The sequence below is a fragment of the Gossypium hirsutum genome, chromosome D03 (assembly GCF_007990345.1).
Source record: "Gossypium hirsutum isolate 1008001.06 chromosome D03, Gossypium_hirsutum_v2.1, whole genome shotgun sequence".
Taxonomy (NCBI): Eukaryota; Viridiplantae; Streptophyta; class Magnoliopsida; order Malvales; family Malvaceae; genus Gossypium; species Gossypium hirsutum.
Window position 1 is genome coordinate 13,993,767 of NC_053439.1, and position 5,677 is coordinate 13,999,443.

Genomic DNA, 5,677 nt, shown 5'->3' on the forward strand with positions numbered 1-5,677 from the left:
TTATCCCAACTTGATATTCGATTTTTTTGTCCATCTGATACCTTTTTTTAGCTTTTTTTAAATTTGAACTCATGTCACAAATGATGTCATCATCTAAAAGAATGATAAAAATTCCCAAAAATATAAAATAATAATAAAATTTCAAATTAATAAAATAACTTAAAATTCTAAATAACAAAATGAAAATAAATGTTCATCTACCTTTTTAAGATTAAATATTTACAATTGTTTTAAATCAAATTTTTTTTATGACTTCATCTAGATTCATTGAATGATCTTCCATTTTTCTTTTAATTTTTCAAAATTAAAAAGAAAATTCACAATTTTTCCCTTACTGATTTTCGAAAAATCAAACCCAATAACAAACAAAGAACACAAAATCTTCAAAGAAGAAATAACAAACAATGAACTTAGAATCTTCACAAAAGCAATAAAGAACTCAATATCTTCTCAAATTCAATCTCAATAATAGACAAAGAACTCAACATTTTAAACCCAACATAATTTCAATCCAGAAAAAATATTTACAACCTAATATGATATTATGAACCTAGAATAAGAGCAAGAATCTAAACAATTTCAAGAATTTAAAATTATTTGAAAATATGAAATTTACAACCCATAAAGAGAGCAAGATGTCATAGGTTAATTTCAATTTTCTATTAATTCTGATATTAGTCAAAATACATTGTGTTTTAGTGTTGATGATGTTAGTAATATAGTGAGTTCAAGGAATAAGGAACACGATGCGTTTAGAGCAAACGCGTCATTTTGCAGCAAGGCTTTTAAATGAAATGGAATGTTTCGTTAAGTTGTTATCTCGACAGTTGCGCTAACTGTATTTCAATTGTTAGAATGACTCTATTAGCCTTTAAAGTAGCAGGCTGGCTTAAGGTGGTTATTATGTCAGTTATGGAATGAAATTCAGTGTTTCTCTTCTCAATTTCTCTCTGTTTCTTCTCTTTTCTTCTTCTAAAATTGGGAAACAAACTCTCACTGTGACAAGGGCATCAGAGTCAGTACATTCTAGGATGACAGGAAATAGTGTATCCATTCGGCTCCAAAAGGAAGTAAATCACCTCTAGTAGGAGATGGTTAAGATGCAAACTACTTTTTTGCAATAAGACACTTGTTTGGAGGGCTGATTGAAGGATCCAAAAGATGAGTTTAGAGGGGAACTTAAGGTAGAGCTTTAAGGCTTGTTTGAACAATATCTGGGTTGATTGTTAACTTCTTCTTCCACAGATGAGTCACTGGACAAAGGAAAGGGAGTTTTAGGAGGACCTCCTTTAGGATTCCCACTTAAGGAACCTGTACTAGGATTTGCCTCAGTAGGCATGTTGTCAACACTAGTAAGGGGTGATTTGGGCTATTTTTCTCAAGGTGGAAGTATGGAACCGGTTTCTCGACATCACAAATTGGAATGCCCCCAGTTTGATGACAATGACTTCAGAGGGTGGTGGGCTAAGCTTGAGTAGTATTTTGAAGTAGAAGGCATCACTGCTAATGTAAAGGTCTGTACTATCATGCTGCACTTAGAGGGAAAAGCTTTGGTTTGACATCACTTTTATACCCAAAGACATGGTGGTTTTCACATGCTTTCATGGGAGACATTGTAACAACTCATTTTTTAGTGGTGTCGAAAATAGTGGTTTTGGGACCACAAATTCGATGAGTAAGTTCGTATAATTAGTATTTAAATTATACGAGTCAATAATAATTTTTATATTGAATTTTTATTTGATGAATTTAACTAATTGAATTAAAAGTTAGTATAAATGGTTCGATTCAAAAGTCAAGTGATTATTGAAAACAAGGTATTATGACCTCGTTTCTGTAATTTAAGGTCAAATAATTTTATTAAATATTTACAGAGTCGTATTATAAGTGAATTAAAGTTTGGTTTGGTAATTTTGATGATTGATTGCTTAATTAAGGTAAAATGATTAAATTGTAAAAGAGGTAAAAGATAATCGCTATAGATTTAAAATGCTAAAAGGACCAAAATGGTAATTAACTATGGTCAAAAAGTCCAACCGGTGGTGACATGACGAAGAGGAAGAGAGAATTATTTTGATGGTAGGGCAGACTGGAGAAGGCCTTGAATAGCTGTGGCTCATGGCAACGACGACTAGAGTTTGAAAGAAGAAGAAGAAAAAATTAATCAAGGGAATGGGATCATGATTTTTTTGGATAAAAGAAAAAAGTTATTTTTATTTAATTTTTGTAATTTTGTTACTTTGTAATTTTTATTTAATTATTGTGAATTTTGAAATTTTAATATATATTTATTTTTGTTTATAAAATATTTTTATAATTTTATTTATTTTATAATTTTACTGATTTTTTAGATGATGACATTATTAGTGACACGTGTACAATTGTAGAGTGACACGTGTTCAAATTTAACAACGTTAAAAAAACAACATGGTGGAAAAAAGAATATTTAGGGGCTAACTAAAAAGAAATAAAAAGTTGAGAAAAAGTGACAAATTCATGTGCTAACTGAACATTTAAGCCTTAATTTTTCAGATAAAAAGTAAATTTAGATGCAAAGCGGTTAGATGAAAATTGAAACGGACGTAAAAACTCTTCCTTTTTCATCGAGATTAATTTTAAAATGGTAAATTATACACTATTAGTAAGTTTATATTTTGGTCATTCAACTTCAAAAAGTTACAAATTGGTCACTAAATTATTCAAAAGTTTTCATTTAAGGCATCGAGATTTTTGTTTATAAAATATTTATTTATTTTATATTTTTAATGATTTTTAGATGATTATGTCATTAGTACACGTGTCCAAACTTAATAACGTTACAAAAAAATATTGAAATGGTGGACAAAAAAATTGTAACTGCCCGATTTTGGGCCTAGTCGGAACAGTGGTTTCAGGACCACAAATCTGACGAGAAAAAAATTATTTTTATTATATTTTTATGGTCTACAATTTCACAGAATGATTTCGTGAAAATTTCGTTCAAAAATTTCGACGTATGGGCACTCAATTTAGCCAAAAGAATTAAATTGTAAAAAGTGCAAAAGTTGTGTTCTACATGTTAGAAGTGTCCAATTGTTATGAAATTTTAAATTGGAGGTCCTTAAATGGTAATTATACCATTGATTACATTGTGGACAAAAATGGGCATGAGATAAGTGAAATAGGAAAATTTTAAGTTAGGGGTATTTTGGTAATTTGGTAATTAAAATGTATTAAAAAGACAAAATAGGCCAAAAATCATCATCTTCAAGCCTTGGCCGAATTTCACAAGGGGGGAAGCCATTTCTAGGGTTTTCAAGCTTCCAAGCTCCATAGTAAGTGATTCCAAGCCCCGTTTTTAATGTTCTTTACGTTTTTGGAGTCCCGATAACTTGATTTAGCTTATTCTAGCAATAATTTAATCTAGGGTTTATATTTGGAAAAATACCCATAGGTGAAATGTGTTTATTTTGATGTTTTATGATAGAATATGAAGCTTGAAATTATGTTAAACAACTTTTGCTAAGCGATTTTAAGTGAAAACGAGTAAAACGACATAATCGGTAAAAATACCTAATGTTCATAAGTAAGTGTTAGAGTGGGAATTCGATATTGCCATAGAAGGGAAAAATGTTCAGCATGTCATAATACATAAGAATAAGGGATCAAGTTTAATTTACGAGCTTTGGGGTAAAATCATAATTTTGTGAAACTTTAGGGGCAAAATTGTAATTTTTGCCAAAATGTGATTTTAGGACTAGATTGAATAATGTGAGTGTTAAATAAGTTAAATGTTTTATTATAAACCAAGAAAGATAAGGAATTGACCTTGAAAGCATGATGGTAAGTTTACATGTGAATAATACATTGTTTTAATTTTATTTAATATATTGTTGAGATATGATTGAACATAGAATAAGTGTTTGATGTAGATTACAAAATGTGAATAAATTGGAAAAGTTGGTAAAATGTTGTGAAGTAAGGTTCCCGATTGAACACTCGGATTTGACCGGGATTCTTTGAATGTAAGGGGTTGCTAAGTGCAGATTCCCCAAATCATTGATCAAAAAGAGGTTGCTATGTGCTGATTCCCCGTATCATTGATTATAAGGTGGTTTCTAAGTGCTTATTCCACAATATCCTTTATTGTGAAAGGGGTTGCTATGTGCTGATTCCCCGTATCATTGATTATAAGGTGGTTGCTAAGTGCTGATTCCACCGTATCCTTGATTGTGAAAGGGGTTGCTATGTGCTGATTCCCCGTCTCATTGATTATAAGGTGGTTGCTAAGTGTTGATTCCACCGTATCCTTGATTGTGAAAGGGGTTGCTATGTGCTGATTCCCCGTATCATTGATTATAAGGTGGTTGCTAAGTGCTGATTCCACCGGGATCCTTTGAACATGAGGTGGTTGCTAAGTGCTGATTCTATCGTGTAACGGTTAATATTCCGAAGTGTTCATCGGGGAAATTGGATAAGTGAAAATATATGTGAATCGAATAAGGTTACGTGATAAATATTGGGTTCGATATTTAATCGACCCTTGAGTAAGATGAAAAGAAGTAATGAAATTATGAAAAAGTAAAATCGGCAACAAAATAGTTTTGGACAGTAACAATAGTGTGACTTTGAAAAATCACCAAAAATGGTAGAAATTAAATTAGAGAGTGAATGAGATATGAAATGAAATATTAAGGATTCTATTTTTACATAAAAAAAACAGAGCAAGCAAAAGAGTTTATAATTAAAAATTAAAAATTGAATTTTAGTGAATGAGATATTTGAATTTTAGTGAGGCAGGGTTGGATTGATTTCGGAATCCCCTGTTCTGACTTTGAAAAATAATTAAAAATTGTAAAAAAATAATTACAAGTTATAATTTATATGCTTATAATCCTTAATGAGTCTATTTTCAAAGGAAACAAACGAAAATATCATCAGAATTCTGTACAATGAGATAATTCATTTTTAGTGAAGAGAGGTCAGAGATATCGAGTAGTGAAATAGGGGTGACTTTAAAGAATAAAATGTACTAATTGGCCAAGTAAAAAATTCTGAAAATTTTATGGTAAGAAGATATGTGAGTCTAGTTTCTATGAAAATTAACATATATTAATTTGGATCTCTGAAGCTTCAGAGAAAAATGATTTAGTGACTCTGACTCAAATAGACATCTTTAAATTTAAATATAAGTGAATAGTAAAATTATGTATAATGTTATTTAAGCATGTTTTATACATAAAAGATGTGGAATGGAGAGCAGGAAAATTAATTATATATATGAATGATTTGTGTATAATTGGTTATATGCTCGATTATAATCGATAAATGTTGAAATAGGAGTGATGCTTATATTGGTGCATTACTGGTCATGGTAAGCTCATGAGAGAAAATAAAGTTTCATAGCATATGCGTGTGGTATATTTGGCATGAAATGATGTCATGAGTGGCTCATGAATTAACTCATGTTGGTAAGTTGATGCATAATTATAGTATTCAAATATATACATATTTGTAATATTTTGCTATGTGATTCGGAAAAAGGGGAATAAATAGCATACTGAAAATTTGGTCATGGTGCTAGTTTATGTTAAAGGAGTGTTTTATGGCATATCTTAAGTAATGGAATGTTATGAATTTTGAGATTAATTTGCTAGTCAAATAAATGACAAATGAATTGATTTCGTATTCGTAATTT